Raw genomic sequence first — 18,956 nt, forward strand, 5'->3', positions numbered from 1 at the left:
ATCAAAATGTAAGCAATGAAGTACTTACTGGTTGTGTAAAAAGAATTCTCCTATACCCTACATGTGTATATTCTATATTCTATGGGACTAGGTGAGGTAAGTATATTCTACCAACCTGATGAACTATGAACTATTTTTGCTGTGGGGATGATCAACTTTTAGATGTTGAATGGTGACCGCTGAAGTTAAGTTACCTTAAAAGTATAAAGAATTGCAGAATTAGATTTTGATAATATCTTCTTTGTTTCTAGCTCCACAGAAGTGCGAGCTGAACTGCCGAGCGAAGGGCTACCGTTTCTACGCTCGTCTTTCGTTGTCGGTGACGGATGGAACGCCGTGCAGCCCCGGGTCGCCTGACGTGTGCATCGGCGGACAGTGCAAGGTAATTCAACCACCATCTATAGTATAGGTAGTGGCAGTAGTAGTAGAAGTAGCAACAGCAACGGCTCTGGTAGTAGTTGAGTAGTAGTGGTAGGAGTAGTAATTATTAGTAATAGTAGCAGTAGCAGTTACATTCACTACTACAGTTACTACTGCTACTATTACTACTTCTATAAAAGTGGTAGAAGTAGTTGTACTGTAGTGTTGGAGATAGAGGTTTAAATCATTGTTGGTGTTTTAAGGCTCAGTTTTGGTTATGTTCTGCACTTTGTGGTACATGCATATGGTGATACCATGGTGCTTTATGCTGGTACCTTGTAGTTCCAGCACAGGGGACTCAGGTACATGTACCATGGTGGTATAATAGGTTGTGATGTCACATATATTTCCTCTCTAAGTGGTCCCCACACACACTACAGCAGTACCACAATACTTAGTGCTATATGCTAAGTTCCTTCAATAGTATATGACGATGTTGTTTCTCAGGTAAAGAGGCCTTGGGGGAGAAACAGTACCTACTTCTACTTTGTGAGTTTCTTGGTACCAATTTTGTGTTTTGTTGGCTTCAAGGCAAAAAGGGTGGTAGATCTTAGAAACTTGTTCACATTTCAGGTGACGGTGGTGAAAACGGTGAATAAAGTACACAGTGTCACCTGTAATTCTTTCCCCCTCTCACTTGTGCACCCCCCCCCACCACCACCAAATCTTAAAATGTCACTGACAGTAGAACGTAGATTCTGTGTTGACAACTCTTAAGCGGTAAAGGTTTTTTTCCTCTCAATTGGTGACTTAAGAATTCTGTGTCTTAAACTCTTTCTGTAAGAAGTTAAGGTTTGTTTTTCTTTCAGTTGGTGACTTTAGAATTTATCAAATTTCTTAAAGTTTGTGGATTACAGATTTATTCTGTTTTGTTTCTCTCAATAGTTTGGAAATTCCAGACCATACATGTATTGCATGTCCATGTCTCAAATATTCCTCAGACCCTATTTTGTCTTCCCTTTGCCTCTAATGGAATGTCTTGTTTGGGTTTCTTTTGTATATAGTTCTATATTGTATTTTTACAAAACGGCCGGTGATCCATCCTTCTCACTGCATTTTAGCAATGTTTAGACATTAGCCAATCAGGCAACCCCTCTGGTTTTTAGAGGTAAAGTGTCTAACCAATCATGTAGAGTCTTGATCATATCTGGCAATATGATTGGCTGCTGTCGCCTGGCCAATGCTAATGCAGCAAAAGTGCCAGCACCATTGCTTGGAACATGCACTACATACATACATGTACAGGAGTTGGGCTTGGCATGAAAGGATGATAATTACGGTGATATCTAACCTTAAAGTTTATCACTCTCCCATGAATGTCTTCCAGAATTTGAAGTAACCTGCACCAGTACATTTAGTAGTCGTATTCCATCCATAAAGAACATTGAAAGCAAATGTTGCGGCGATTCTTAAGCATCAAATAAGTGAAAACATCTGACATTTATCGTTCGTACTGACCTTAGTTTGTATCTAATAGCTTTTGTAGCAGGAAGACTGTAATGGTGAGAACAGTGGGAAACGTTGGCCTTTGGGTTGTTGAGTCTACGGTCACGTAGTTTTGATTAACAGTAAAATCCGTAGTGAGAGAGGATTTAAGATGGAATGTCATGAAAATGTTGTATGGAATAAGAGATGGCGGGGAGCCAGGGCTTCCATTTGCAAGGGTTGTTTTAAGGTCTCAAATATGTTTCAAGTTGTTCCAGTCAGAAAACCCCAATATTAGATACATTTTTTTGCCTTTGATTTGATAGAGGAATTTATTAGAGACTTGTATAATTTTATCATATGTAATACAATCATCGCAAAATCACCCTTTGAAGCAGTATTTTACTGGTATGTTCGAAGTTATTACTTCAAGAGGTGCAGTTCTGAGCATACTCTCTAGGGGTCTCTGCTGCATGTGGCTAGCTGTTGGTGACCAGTCAAGTCAGCCCGACTGATGTAACTGACAGACTTTCAGTGTTTCAGTCTTTCTACTTTTCAAGTTCAGGATTAGATAAGTTTTGAAAAAATTCACTTTCTCTATAGGGCATGAAAAGTGTGTTGCATTTCAGATCTGTATACTTCTATCTACTGCAACAAAATCCTAAGGTAAAATTAATTTTTTTTACTACAAAGCATACGACAAAGTTTTAACTGCAAGACTGAGGTGTCAGGACTCTTCCTGCTTGCTAAGTCTATACTTTGTGTCAATTCATTTGTCTGCTCATTCATTCATACCTTCATCCATTCCTTTCTTCATTCATTCACTCATTCTCTGAAAGGTTTTTATACTCAAGGTCACTACATGATAAGGTGTAACTTGTGGTTAGAAATTAACAATTCAGACTAAAGCAGCATCTCTTTTTCCTCTTTTCTTTTTTTGTCTTCTCGTCAGAAATGCCTGCCCACCTGTATCTGTATCTATATAGCCGGTATAACTGCCGTTCGGCATAACACACCAGCTTCACAGGCATGCGGCGCGGCAGCAGCTGGTTATATTACACCAAAGGACCCGTCACACCTAACTTTTGCACATCTATCTGCAAGCGTTCTTTAAAACTATCCAGAGAAGATGCCCCTACTTTACTTGGTGATAACATATTCCACTCTACAATAGTTCTGGGACAGTACAAATATTTGAACACATCAATCCTAGGTCGGGAACTCTGGTATTTGAAGGCATGACTGTTTCTTGTTCTTTTTGAGCTGGAATTAGATACTTTTCAGTTGGTACCACCACTTGAGCTGACACTTCCCCACAATATTTGCCCAACCTGTCCTATCCCCTTGCCAACACCAGCCACTTGGCCGCAGCATTAACACACTGCCTACAGGCACCAGCATTAGTGGTGGACTGGTGGGAACAACATGCTAGCAACTGTCAAAGATTGGAAACGACAGGACTGAAAGAAAAGTTTGTGTGGTCGCTGGTACTACATGTTTCATCAACATGTTTGGCCCAGGTCACAAGAGGTCCCGGGTTCAAATCCTGTCGTGTCACTGATCTTCTGTCCTTAAGAAATACACTTTACACGACTTTTCTCACTTCATTCAGGTGTAAATGTGAGTACCCACATGTACATGTAGCTTTCGCCAATAACATCCCTCAGATCGTTCGTTAAATGGAGGTTCTGTGTAACTGTTTGGGGAGGGCCATGCCTCGAGCATGTTAAAGAACCCGTTTGCCATGTTGTCAGTCATTGTACATTTTTTTGGGCCAATAGAGCTTCTTTGTATCCTGAACAATTACTACAAAGCTATGGTGGGAATGGTCTGTTAATAGCTGTCCAAAGATTTTGAAGAAGGGATAGTTGTTTTCAGGAAATAGCTTGCCCATATTGGTGGTGTTACATATCCTGAATGAACTCAGAAGTGCATATCATTCTGTGATAGCAATGATCTGCTTGTAATTGTCTTGCCTGATATAATCACGCTTCTTGGCCCATCCTACATTGCCGCCCCCATCAGCTTGATGGAGGGGAGGAGGCTACAAGGTCCGGATAGGGAGTTTGCATTACACGGACTAGTAACTGTCTTGTCTAGGATTGAAAAAAAGCAACTTAGGACAGTTTTGTTCAGGAATACAGCTTTGCCTGTATTGATTGTATATTTACATGTATTACGTATCCTGGACATAATGCAAACCTGTAGTCTGAAAACCTGGTAGTAATTGTCATGTCAAAGATTGGATAGGACAGCACAGTTCTGTTGAAGGAAAGAGCCCTTGTCGTTTTCATGACAACAAGTAACCTCCGTTAACATTAATCCACCGGGTTACATAAATCTGCTCACTGAGTGGAGGTGAGGTTTGAGAGATGTCTAGTATAACACTCCTCAGGTATGCATAAGTTTAAATAATGGAGGGGTGCATATCTCAAACTGCCCCTTCTATGATCAAGAGAGAAAAGAGCTCTTAAAAGAAGCCACCAAATTCTATCCTAATATCACCACGTTTACAGACAAAAAGAAAACTACTCTCCTTTTAACGTCGCAAAACCCACACATTACAGAAAAAATGGGATCTTTCGTCTTCCACTGTCTCAGAAAAAGAAGTCAGACCCAATAAGTTACATCTTTAACTAGTTTAAGTTAGACTAGAGTAGTCGCTTAGTATACTGTTTACCATTATTTGTACGTCATTGTTTATCACTTGCAATTAGTCCTCGGGCAAGAATTTGCAATAAAACTTTATTATTTATTATTTGCATTATACTGGGGATATTGGGTTGGAGATCTGTTTGGACGTATCTTTGGATAAAAGTATACCATTCACAGACTTAAAGGCCAACAGTACGTGTAATTCAGATATTCGTCACTAGGACTTACTGGTCTTGAGTTTTGAGCGCTTTAGTCATATGCTGGAAGTAATGGACATGCGTATACGGGCTGGGTATCGGTACAGGGTACTGGTACAAAACCGGTTTTTCTTATTGGACTGGTCCAGAAAAACCGGACCCGAAAAATTTAGGTGGACCGGATGTTGGACCAATTAGAAAATTAACAGATTATTTTATCAGGCATTCACACGTTTTGGCGCTTGCAGGTGGAAGAAAATAACAAGAGTGAAGTAGAGTAGTGTTTATAGTAATTTCTACCAAGTTTTACAGCCAATCGTTAGCGTTGTAGGATTTTAAAACGCCAGTGTACATGTAAGTCTAATAGTAATACTCCACCAAACAGATTTCCTTGTAGTGAAATGGACCATTTGTATGAGTCATACTGAATCAGGTCCAGGTTCAGGTCCGGACCTGGACCTAATCCTCTGGACCTGAACCGGATCTGGACCTGAATTTTCTGTACTGGTACCCACCCCTAGACATGCGCTTTACAGCCAGCCAGTTGGAAACCGCCGATGCTAACTACTTGGAACCCAACAAGGGCACTACAGACAGACATAACAGTTGCCTTCAACACGCCAACACATCACAATACTGTACAATGTAATATAGTTTGGACATGAAGGTGATTGGCAAATAAAGCACAGGACAAAACTTTTCGCAGTGATTTTTAGTTCGCAGTGAAGGGGTCACCGCAAAAGCTGCACAGACATATAAAACCACTGTGAATTTAAAACGTATTTGCAGTCCAATGTATTTCAGTGACTAACTAATTAGGTGTTTGCAATGGAAGGAGAAACCATTGCTAACCAATAGACCACTGCAAATTGCCTCTAAGGTTATATACTAAGTCAATATACATTTAGTTCCACTTTCTTTAAACACTGTCACCTCTGTAAGTGTTTGCTTTCTGTGGCTAACCAGCCTTTAAGGGACTGGGAAGACTATTAAGGGCTTTATCATGCCAGCTTCACCAATATTTACACACTGTAAAATTCAGCACATAAAATGATTTTCCCAGGGGAAGATCACGAGAATGCGGAAACTATGGTCCAAAATTCTCTCACGTTTTAAGATACTGTTATTTTCGTCATACATTTTTGTAAGATTATATATATCGATGGATACGTATTATTAAAGATTCCACATTTTATTTACTTGTACATGTATTTGCACTGGTTTTTAGAGAACATTGTACCTAAATTTTTTTGCATAGTCCAATGGTTAGCAGCCCTACCCATGAACTAGTAGGCATGGGTTCAATTCCAGGTGTGTCGCTCACCAGACATGCATGCTACTGGAAAGGGTTGCAGTCCTTAGGATGGGACATTAAGCCGCGGTCCACTGTTCATTATATTGTGCTTGTAGAAAAGTCGATTGGTTTTTGGAAACCGCAAAAGCCACAAACATAAAACCACTGGAAAATTTTTTGTTCTGTCTTCTCCTTGCCTAACCCCTTGTCTAAACATTCCATGTATATTTTATACATTGTACAGTATTATTATGTGTTGGAGGCACCTGTTACAATAAAGGTGCAAAAATACTAACAAAGCACAGATTTTAAAAAAAAACTGATCTTTAAACATTTAATGCATAATTATTTTATTGAGAATTGCTACGTATCCAGAGTATTTATTTAGATCAGTGACAGTTCTGTCCATTTGTAGCACCTTTGAAACACCTTTCACATATTCCAAACCTGTAAAGAGTACATGAGTTAATCACTTTGTCATTGTTACAAAAAAGAATAAAAGAAAACATTCCATCTCTAATGTACTTAACATTGTGTTCAGAGTCAGGGTAACCACTAACCAATATCAAATAATGGTTACCGGAACTCTGAACACAATGTTAACTACATTTTCTGATGGAATGACCTATTTTTGTAATGACGATATTGTAATAAGCTTTGTCAGAAATTGGACATTTTTGGAATGTGAGGGGTGATTTTAATTTACAAGTCTCAAGACATCAATTTTTGAAAATATGATCAAAAATCACTAGGAAATCTTGATCAACCTCTAAACCAATAGACAAAGTCTTAGGGACTAGGTAGGGACAGGTAGACAGGCTTGATATAGCAAGCTCTTTATCAGTATCACTTAAATAATGTTCAAAACAAGTCTGTTACAGTACCTATTGTTGGACATTCTCTATGGGGCCTTTTATCATCAAAAAACCATGACCAACCCTCCAAATACCAAATACCATTCAGCAAAAATACCCAAAACAAAGCTCTGTAAAACCCATCCAAATAATAACACCTCCACTGCCTTCTCACATACCCCCTGTGAATTGTTTGGACCTCCCCTGCTCGGGACCCACACCCCTGTGATACAAAGTGGACTGTCCCTGAGTCAGTATGAAGAAACTTGGCACAGACAGTGAATAACTCTCCTGAGGGGTAGCAGGGTTCCCTCTCTCTCTCAGTCTCCGCTCACACACACACAAAACTCCTTCCGACAACCCACCCTGTCCAATCAGGAGGCACTGCCCCTTTAGAACAACTTTCACTTGGTGTCCCGAGAACTTTCACTACCAGGCAGACCACTCCTTTGCCGGGGAGGCGCAGAGAAAACTTTTTTTGTGTGTGGTTCACTTAGAGAGTGGTGCATTTTGTGAATGTGGACTAAGATGTTGAGAACTACTTGGACACTTCTTCGAGTGCTGCTTGTCGTCTTGCTGCTGGGCGTAAGGAACCGTGGCCACGCTCAAAACGTCTCGGTAAGATTTCCTTTACGTTTGACAGCGTCGTTAAAAGTGTTTGTGGAATCGAATAGTTGGCAGCGCAAAGTTTTTCACCCTGGGTAAACTTGGTGCTGTGTTATTTGTTTTTTCGTCCCAAAAGCCAGGGTGACTTCTCCGGGTGACCAAATCTGGTAAAACGCTTGGCGTTTCTTGCGTAGTTGTTCTTTGCCCGGTGTTTGGTTAAGTTCCCCACGTGTTTGACGGCCCGGTAGGGTTACGTTACGAGAGAGGGCGCGGGTAGTTCAGAGTTTATCACCCTTGCTAGACTGGAAATATTTATTTTTCCCAGCTAATGACATAGATTACTTTCCCTGATATCTGAAGAGCTTGTAATTTCATCTTAGTTTGCACTGTAAATCACATTGTATTTTTAGCTACCTTGTTTGGCATTAGGTGTGACCAGTTGTTAACTTTCTTTTGTGTGCACAGGAATCCATAGGGATTTGAATGTGATGTTCCAACCTTATCAAATGTTGTACAGTAAGATTTTATGTCAGACTGTGTTTTTTTAAAGTTTGAATGTTTCTGATAATCAAAATCACACATATTTTATCTGCCTCGTTTGGCATTTAGTGTGAAAAGTTGTCGACTTCCTTTGTGTGCAAGAAATCCATAGGGGTTGGTGTTGTTATTGAAGGTCTATTTTTTTCAATCTTGTCATGCCTTTTACGGTAAGATATTATGCCTGTGTTTGTCTTACGTTGGAATGTTCCTGATAGTTAAAATCACGCAATAATATATCTGTCTCGGTTGGCATTCAGCGTGACCAGTTGTCAGTTTTTTTTAGTGCAAAGGAGTCCATAGGGGCTTGTGGTGTTATGCGCACTAGTAAATTTTTCCAACCTTATCGGATGTTTTACAGTAAGATTTTATGTATGGTTTGTCTTTCGCTTGAATGTTTCTGATATTATTATCTGCCTCGGTTGACATTTATATAATTAGTGTGGCAAGTTGTTGACTTTCTTTTCATGCAAAGAAATCCATAGGGGTTTGTGTTGTTATTAAAAGTCTATTTTTTTTCAACCTCCTCATGCCTTTTACGGTAAGATATTATGCCTCTGTTTGTCTTACGTTTGAATGCTTCTGATAGTAAAAATCACACATATTTTTATATGCCTTGGATGGCATGTAGTGTGACAAGTTGTCACCTTTTTTTCACCCATGTCCAGTATCAGGGTGAAATGCACGAAGTTGTCCTAAGTTAAGTTAGATGTCAGAAGTTGTCCAAAGTTGTCCAAAGTTGTCCGAAGTTGTCCGAAGTTGTCCGAAGTTATGACGTCACGCTAACCATGACGTCATCCTAACTTTGGACAGTCAGTCAGGGGGTGTACGGAGTTGTCCGAAGTTGTCCGAAGTTATGACGTCATCTTAATTATGACGTCATCCAAACTTTGTATAAAAGACGGGAGGTTACCGAAGTTGTCGGAAGTTGAGACGTAAATATAAAAGTGATTAGATCGAGATCTAAAAAGTCTGTGTTTTTGGTGGGACATAACGTTAAGAGGAGAAATAAAAGACAAAAAGACTTGAAATAAATGAATTTTTTTACAATGCATGAACATTTGTAATGTATTGTATCGCATATTATGTAATTGTAACGTATTGTATATTATAAATAAAGTACTTGAATTTGTTTATTGTAACCGTCGCGTTCTGGCGGCCCTTCTTCGAGCGGGCGATCTATACCGGTTCGGAGAAGGGTGTTCTAGAACCGCCAGAACGCGACCAGTAATGTGATTCAAAATAAAGGCAGTCTTGATGTGATCGTCCTACAAGTGTGACGTTTGTCTTGTGTCTCCGTCTTTGGTCCTCCCTCCAACACATTGATTTTGTGCTGATTAATGTGCATCTATATTTTATTTGTTTATATGCGTGAGTGGTGTGTATCTTATTTACACATATATAAGTTTTTACTATGTGTTAATTAACTTTGGACAAGTTCGTACACATGCCGCCCTACCCTGCCTACTGTACGAAGTTAGATGACGTCACTTAACTTTGCACAACTTAGGACAACTTTGCACACTTGTTGACCTACCCTGCCCACTGTCCGAAGTTAGATGACGTCACGTAACTTTGCACAACTTAGGACAACTTCGCACACTTGTTGACCTACCCTGCCCACTGTCCGAAGTTAGATGACGTCACGTAACTTTGCACAACTTAGGACAACTTTGCACACTTGTTGACCTACCCTGCCCACTGTCCGAAGTTAGATTACGTCACGTAACTTTGCACAACTTCGGACAACTTCGTACACTTGACACCTTACCCTGCCTACTGTACGAAGTTAGATTACGTCATCCAATAAATGTTTTGACGTCATCTGTGACTCCCGATATAGCCTCAAAACCAGTAGGAAAAGGTTGTAACTTCGTACAACTTCGTACAACTTCGTACAACTTCGTACACCCTAACTTCGTGCACTTCACCCTGATACTGGACATAGCTCCTTTTTTTATGTGCAAAGAAATCTATAGGGGTTTGCTTTGTTCTGCGAAGCCTTTTTTTTTCAAGCTCATTGGATGTTTTACAGGAAGATTTTATGTATATGTTTGTCTTTATTGAATGTTTCTGATAGTGAAAATGACACTATTTTATCAGTTGGCATTTAGTGTGATAAGTTGTCAACTTTTTGTGTGCAAAGAATTGAAGAAATCCATAGGGGACTGTTTTGTTATGAAAACTGTATTTTATCCAACCTTATTTTTTTATCAGACGTTTTACAGCAGGATTTCATGCCTGTGTTAAATTTGCCTTAAGTTAAAATTTGATGTATTGTAGTTTTCTTAAGAGTGATACAGGTTTGGTAAGAATGTTCTTTTCGCTGTTTCTTAGATGAATTCTTGAGGAGTACATGTGCCATCTGGGGGGTACTCGTTGGTTCAGAGGTGTCCACCTTTACTAGAGGGGGTAACAGGTTTCCACATTCCTACTTACATTCTCAACTTCTTCATTAACTAGTATCAACTAGCTTTATTGTACATGCTGATTAATGGTTAGGCCAGACCAATTTCATTTGTTGGTTCCCATGCAGATTTGTTTCAGAAAAACAGTTATGGAAAAAATTGCAGAAAGTCTGGATAATGTAGTTTAAAAGAATAACAATTTTTAAGCTGGATAAAAACCACACAAACACACCCACATGCGTGCACACACGCAAACACACACACACACACACACACACACACACACACACTGACACATACACACACTAACACATACACATACACACACACACACACACACACACAAACACACATGCTCAAGCTCACACGCACACACACACAGACACAGACACACACACACACACACACATACACACTCAGCTTACACAAACAGGTACATGGCTGGAACATGTTGATTCAGATCAACCAATTAATCACTCTTCAATCACAAGTCAGACTAGCTGTAGGTATGTTGTGTGAGAGGAACATTGTCCAGTGTCACCCCATGACCTGACAGGTTTCTCCTGTGGACCCATAGTTAAAGACCTTTAGGGAATTACAGCACTGGCTACTGTACAGTACCTATAGTACATGTACTTTTTGCTGTACTAGACCTTTGCTTTAGAGCTGGCAATGCTATTTAAAAACCGGTGCAATGGCCTAGTGGGTAGAGTGTTTGCCTTGCATTCGGTAGGTCGTGAGTTCGATCCCCGGCCGAGTCATACCAAAGACTTTAAAAAATGGTACATGCTGCTTTCTCTGCTTAGCACTCAGCACTAATGAGGAAGAGTATGGAAGTTAAACACACATCACTACCAGCGGACCAGCCCCCTTCTGTAGTGGCTTGCACATGTGTGGCCCAAGGGCTACAGAAATGGAGATGGGTGCCACCCCTACGCATCTGTTACTGATGTACGGGCAACTTTAACTTTAAATGCTATCGCCATATCTGCAAATATGGAATGAATTGAATGAAGACATTTTTGCCCAACAGAGCCAAGTACAGGTCAGAAGGAAGACAAAATATGGTACGATTTGGTAAAAGTACGGTAGTCTTATTTAAGTTTGGCTTCTTCTTGCTTCTTCGTAATGGTGAAAATGTAGGATTATATACATGTAGGTTTAGCAATATAAAGATTGTCAAAACACATGAGGAATATAGTATACATTCTCAGTGGTACTCATACATGTATGAATATGAATCTACTTTCTATATTACACGTTATTTTCTTGATCACAGTACACACTTTTTAAATCAAACTTTTCAAAATCCAAAAGGTGATGCAAGTTGTTGCCATATTCACCTTTCTACAAAATCAAAATATGGGTAAACTTTCTAAGTTTTCACATGTATTTCAAGCCCAATTGTAATGTAAGCCAAGTGACATTGTCCTTGGAAAGATTGCCAAATTATAAAAGTGTGGTTTTGATATTTTCTAATTAGAAAATCATGCTACATGTACCATAGTGTAGAAGTCATGACTGAAACGAATGGTAAAGACGGTAACATGTTCTTTTTGATGAGACGTGAAGTTTTACAAGTTTTTCTCATTGCTTCCAGACATGATAAATGATTCCCCAAATCTAGAGTGCCCGTTGTGTGGCCAATAGTGCTACCCTGTAGGGCTGTACCATTGTAACAGTTTGGAGGTGTCACTAGCTATTTTTAACTTGAGTGTAACGCAGTCATTGCTAACATGGCCTGCTCTTCTTACCGGGAGTCTAAAATGTGTGTCTTGCCAGACTATGTCTAATTGGCATTCACAAAGTGATACAAGCCAGCACTAATCGGTGCCACTTTTTCGTGCCCTAAATTGTGAATTTTTTTTAGAAATAAAAAATCACAATCACCAAAATGGCACAAATGGGTGCAATCACAGTGACAAGTCCATTGATTAGTGTCAACTCTGCAATTTCTGTAAAGTTGTCTTGAATGGAACTAATTTGGGGCCGAAACTGAGGATTATGACATTCCTGGCACTGCCATTTTGTTTGTAGAGGCCACATATTTTACATTATAAATGTGTGGTGCACGTTAGTGTGACCACAAGGGAAAGTTCAACTTGGCAAAAAGTTGGCAAAGTTGCCACAATATTTTGTTGGCAACAGGCCTTGTGAGATACCTTTTAGAGAGCTATTGTCTCCCGGATACATCTTAAATCAACTGAGCCCTCCTGCACCATCCGCCCTACAGTCTGAGAAGTTTATGATTCAGAATCAGAAGCGTTGTGTTATCAGGGATTGGGCCATGCATTGTTTATTCTGTGGTTAGCATCTCCTGGAGATTTCAAATTTGATGCAAGCAGGTAAATCTCCAAGCAGATCCACAGTGGCGTAATATAGTATCAAACCTACCGATGACCATTTGACTCCCTTTTGCCAGCTATACTCCTTGACCAGCTTTGATACTATCTTATGGCACAGTAGGATCTGCTTGGAGATTAGCAAGCAGTTGCAAAATGAAACAAAAATTCGAAAATTTTTACTTTTTATTTTATGACATGTTCTATATGATACATGTATGTGCATTACATTTTGTGTCAAAATCTTAATGTCAGGAGCCAAGTCCGGAATTGCAAAAGCTATCTGTCGCTTATAGTTATATATTCCCTTCTTTTGTTCTAAACCATCTAAAACCTTCCATAGACAGTGAAATTTGACCTGAATCTGGACCTGAACCTGAATATGCGTTTAGGTACGCACCACTACTGAGGTGCGTATAACTATAAGAAATTTGAAATAGTGACCAAAGTGCAAGTAGACAGATGTTCCATAAAATCAGCTCTATGTGGTCTCAAGTTCACACTAGACCATGATGGTGTGCGAATGTTCAACTCTAAGGTTTAGGTCACCTGGCTTCTCCCAGAGCCGGTCGGTTCCGCTGAGTCCACCACTAAATCACTCATCGACCCGAGGCAGGCAGCACTGGCTGTTACTGTAAAATACATTTAGGTTTGCTGGGATTTAATACCACGGTAGCTGGAAAAGATCACGGTAGCGACATTCCGCAAATGTAAATGCATTTACAGTACTTTATTCTAGTAAAAAACTGATATGAAAATCCGCTGCCTCTACGAACTGTCAGTTGGAGTAATCACTTACTGGTTACCCGGCAAGGGTGCTTCAAATGGGCAAAAATTTGTGCTACAAACGGGGAAGTAGCAAGAAGGAACAGAAGACAGAAGGAAAATGTTCGCGGTGGTTTTAAGTTCACAGTGAAGCGGTCGCCACGAAAACAGGGAACGTAAAACCGCCGCGAAAGTTTCTGCATTTACAGTACTTGCTCCCATTGCCCCAAACTTCAGGAGCCATTGTTTGTTTTTGTCTGAACCTACCCAAAATGTTAATGTGTTACAAGAGGAGGGGGGAGGATTGAGATGGTAATGGCCTGTGAAAGTTGTTATCTTGGAGTCTAGTTTGTATAGTACAGCTACATGTAACAGGAGGGTCATTGTCCTTGGGACTTTTTTTGCCACATAAAAGTTTTGCATTAGTGTGTAGAATGATAAATTTGATTTTGTAGTTAAATCTGTCATTTAAACCTTGAGAAAATACTTTTTTACCAGTTCCATGTCTTGACGTACAAATTTTTGGATGGATTTTTGTCAGTAGCAACAAGGAAATTTCTGTCTCAGGACTTAGAGATGGGTTTTCAGGAGACAGTAGCTATTCTGGTTATTGTGTATTAAGAGCATTTTGCTTCCTTCCATTCTTTTCTTTCTTCCATTCTTTCCTTCTCTCTCTCCCTACGTCTTCCCTATCAGAACTTAAGGTACAATGCAATTGAAGATGGCAGTACATACGATGTAGAAATGACATTGAAAAGGGGACATTGGCAATAGAAACTTTTGATGAAGAATAAAGATACAAGGTGGTTGACATACAGTAGATACAGTAGTCTTAGTCTAGCATCTGTACATTGTACATACATGTATAGCCGTGAAAGGCCACCATTTTCTGCATGAACAACCACAACAGTAGTAAAACGGCTTTCCAAATGCGAAGTGACCGTTTTTGGCGGGTTGCCCCGAACAAAGTCTGGATGCGCAAGACCCTTACATTTCCAACACCATATGTGGGGCATGTACTACCTTTTTTTCTGTCACCTGCAATACCGGAGGCTGCCAGAACTTTACCTGCAATTGCTAACAATGACCCACGGTCATAGCCTGGTATCCAGCCGTATATTATAGCTCCCGAGTCTCTTCTAGATCTGTCCTCTCCACAAAGAAGAAGAAATTTGGGTGCTATGATACATTTGGATACCAGGCTACCATGGTCATACTATGCTTGGACCAGATCTTGACTAGGTGATGTTTAAATCTAATCATTTGTTAGACAGTAGTGCTATATATATATATATATATGTTTCTTTGCTAGAGTTTGCACTTTTTTTTCCCAAGAACATCAGGACTCTTATGACTATAACATGTTGGAAACATACCAAAAATCATGATGATATGCCAACACGTTCTTAAGTTATTCTCGGACAAAGTTTGAGAGGAATTTGGCGCCTGCAGTTCCCAAAAAGCTGCTAGAGGGTTCAAACTTACAGCACTTACTCTCTGTCCCGAGGGCTATCTACCACTCAAAAATCACAACTACAACAATTAGTCCAGAATAAGAGTTATCAGAAATAGAAGTTTTGCTGCAGTACTTTAGGAAGCCGCTAGGGGGCCCATTATCAAACTTGACCTTCGTTTTCTTGACCCCTACCCACCTACTAAATATAATCAGGATGCATCCAAGGCTTCTCGAGTTATGCTGTTAACAGACACACAAACAGACACACACACACACAGACACACACACACACACACACACAGACAGACAAACGCTTGCAACATAACCTTCTAGCAAAGGTAAAAAATACAAGTAGGAATAGTAGCTTGAACGTTGGCTGGATGAATCTGGAATGAAACACAAGATGACATCACCATTATTCTCCTACCAAGGTCAGTGGGTGTCCCCGCAGAGGTCAAATAGATGTCATCTCGCATGTTAAATTGTTATGATTTGTACCCAGCTAATTTTGTTCCAAATTCCTGCAAGCAGACCGTGAGATATGAGGCTAGGGACCAATGTTGGCCACACCTATGCCATTTGTTGGTTCTGAAAAAAATGCTGAACTGAAAGTACATATCTTGAAGAGACTAAGTTTGGTTTTTACCTTGTTGGTATTGGATTAGAGGCCACAGCAAGTAAATGCTATGGTTGACATTCTCTGCAGACTCCAAATTTCATGCGAGATGGCAAAAAAAACAAGATGGTATAAGAAAAAAACCAAGGTGCCTAAATTTTCAAAATAGATTCTGTACTGACAATAGCCAACCCTCTATCCCTTTTACTTTGGGTGACTTGCATCTCTTTTCTGAATAACTTGTCTAACCTTTTGCAGTCTTTATCATCATCATTGTAATAATATGTTATGATTTTTATCATTGTGTCAAATAATTTGCCATATCTACATGTACATAGCACTTTGAAAGACAGCTGGCATGAACAAAATGTACATGTCTTTTTTTGGGTATAATATACTAGGGACATTTGATTTATACATTGAACTTTGATTTGAAACAAAATTGATACAAAGGGTCTTTCCAACTCTACCAGGACTGAAGTTTCTGTCTGTTACACAGAGAACAGATCAGTTGCACTATGGTGGACTTGACCTTGACTTTCCGTGCCTGCAGCAGGTAGTGATTTGTAGGTCAAGTGGACGGTCAAACCCAGTGTCACTGGCAGTGGTAATCTTCTGCATTCTTCTTGCATGTTTAAACCCTGCAGGAGCCTTATTATCAGGATTTATGCATCTGTATCTCTATTTGCATTGGTCGGCTGTCTCGTTTGTAACCTCCCGCCAGCGTAAAATACCGGTTTCCTGGCTTGGAGGCGCCGGGTGCTTTCGTAACATAGAACAATTTGTATCAATTGACCGGTGTGGTTGTATATACATGTACAGTGTACGACTGCCTTGCAGTATTACATGTAATACACCAGCTTTGAAGGCACATGTACCAAATAATGTGTATGTAACAATTACTATGACAGATTATCCACACATTATAATACAAGCTAATATAATGAAGATCTTTGACAAAACTTTCCAATAAAAAAACAACAAGCATATATTTCTAAGGTTTCTATGTCCAGTAAAAACGTGCAAGGATTTTTGCAATGACTTTTTCGGTGAATCATAATTTTTTCTCTGACTTTGATAAAGAATTAATACAAAGTTGTATTTAGAATTATGTTTTTGTGCTTCCAGGTTGATATTCTCAGGAAAAAAATGGTTTAGAAGTTTTTGTTTCATTTGGCACCCGCCTAGGATTCGATATTAGCAGTTACTCACTTCCCTGATTATTTTTCTTGCAGCCGTGCCACAAAAAATGAAGAAATAAAGCTGTCAAGTCCAGGGACTGTACAGTATATACTACAGGGGGAGGGCTGGTGCTCAAAGGGGGAGAATTATTTCATTTCAAAGACATTCTTTTCATCTCATATGAGGCGTTGACATGTTTCAATGTTTAATATATGGTTGTACATCTGTACCTTAAGTCAGTAAACTGTTTTTTTCACTGGTTGTGACAGATACAATACATGTGGACACTAGGCAGCAGGCTGATACTGTAAATGCATTTAAGTTCGCGGTAGTGAAAAAAGGACTTTTCGCGGTGGTTTTAATTCCACGGTAGCACCATGCAATCCCCTAATGCCATGGAGAAATGTTCGCGGTGGTTTTGAATTCGCGGTGAAGCAGTCGCCGCAAAAACTGCAAACATAAAATCTGCATTATTTTTACAGTATCTTTGATAAGTCCATGATAAGTTTGCAAACACTGAATAAAGCACATCCAGTTATTTAAGCCTTCAGTCTTGTAGAAATGTCTTACACTTCTCTGCAGGAGATTCTCTCCTTTACTATAAAGTTTTAATTAATTAAAGCATTATAATACTAGGTTTGAGTACTACTTGACGTTCTTAACTCATTCCAATACCATTGCTCCCTCCCAACACTCGTGGTCAATCCCCATACTCTACTTATTCAGCTTTCCATTTTGTTATGATGTAAGAGAAGTATTCTTGTTGTAAGAATATTAATCTCAAAAACGTCTCAAAAATTAAAGCAAAAATTTGCTTGCCCCATGGACAAGCACGTTTTTATAAAATTTCTTTGGGACAGAATTATTTTCTTCCTGGTAGATAAATTTTCTGTGAGGAAGAAAAACAAGATAAACAAGGAAAAACATTTTTGGTAGTGTATCTCAGAAATGCATCAGGACGATTGCACGGTAACCAGGCCCATCTCATTTTCCCTTTGCATGTACCATTTTGTGGCTCCCAGACCAGACAGAGTCTAGCTGACATGTACAGGACATAACAGGCCTCTGTCATGGCAACACCTTCCCTTTGTGATGGCAGCCCTAATCCTAGTGATCAGGTGCAGATGCAGAGAAATCCCCTGGTACATCTCATCTTAACTCAAGATTTTCTCCTTCCTTAAGAGGCAGGGACAAGACAACATGTCGGTTCTCGTCTGAAAGTTTAAAACAGTTTGCTGCATTAAGGAAAATGATTTAACTTTATTCCAATACAAATATTAATATGTTTATTATACACTTGATCTTTCATGCCATTACAGCACATTGAATATCACAAAATTCAATGCCATTTCTTTTCTAAGATAATTTTACCAATGCTATATCTATGTACTGTAAATGCAGAAATGTTGGCGGTGGTTTTATGTTCGCAGTTTTTGTGGTGGGCGCTTTACCGCGAACTTAAAACTACCGTGAACACTCCGTTTCCCCACTACCGAGGATTCGAAGTAGATCCCCACGAACTTAAAGTTAAATGCATTAATACAGTGTATGACTGTTCATAACTCTCTCAGCAATTTTACAATTGGCTGTTTTCTATAGCTTTGTTAAAACTGTACAACATTTACATAGAGGTGTACTTATAGAGGTGTACTTTCACGACTAGAGCTCTAACTTGCTGTGGCCCCTACAGTGCAGGTGAAAAATTAATACATCAACGTCAGGCAGAGCATAGCCCCGAAGCATGGAGCAACTAATCCAACAGATGTACGGTTGTGTAACGTCCGTGCCTGGTGCGACCCCTGCTTGTTCGCCCGCCGATGCAAAACGTCAAATTTACGACCTGAGACGGTGAAGCACGTCCAGGCAGAGTGGGGTGTATTTGTGTGAGTGGTGCCAGCTGGGGAGGGAAATTTAACATGGACTTGGTGCCTCGACCTGTCAACATGAAAACACTGAGAAGGAAATTCGGTGCCTTGGTTCACACAGTACTGTAACTCTTGAAACTTTTGCGGTAGTTTTATCTTCACAAACAGTTCTTCAAGGTGAATTAATGATACTAGGAATATGCATTTCTAAACAGATCTTAACAGGTGAAATATCCTAGTGGGTAGAGTGTTCACCTTGCATTTGGTAGGTTGTGGGGTCGATCCCCGGCCGGTCGAGTCATAGCAAAGACTTTAAAAATGGAGCATGTTGCTT

General features: G+C 39.7%; 1 protein-coding gene across 1 annotated transcript in view; it reads left to right on the forward strand.

Annotated features, from left to right (window-relative positions):
- The first annotated feature begins 250 nt into the window (after nucleotides 1-250).
- The window catches only part of LOC118410647 (thrombospondin type-1 domain-containing protein 4-like), an 83,517-nt gene continuing 64,811 nt past the window's right edge, over nucleotides 251-18,956 (forward strand). The window contains exons 1-2 of the mRNA XM_035812438.1: nucleotides 251-382; nucleotides 868-909. The gene's annotated coding sequence lies outside the window, so the exon portion shown is untranslated. The remainder of the gene's footprint in view (nucleotides 383-867; nucleotides 910-18,956) is intronic.

This window comes from Branchiostoma floridae, chromosome 2 (assembly GCF_000003815.2).
Source record: "Branchiostoma floridae strain S238N-H82 chromosome 2, Bfl_VNyyK, whole genome shotgun sequence".
NCBI lineage: Eukaryota > Metazoa > Chordata > Leptocardii > Amphioxiformes > Branchiostomatidae > Branchiostoma > Branchiostoma floridae.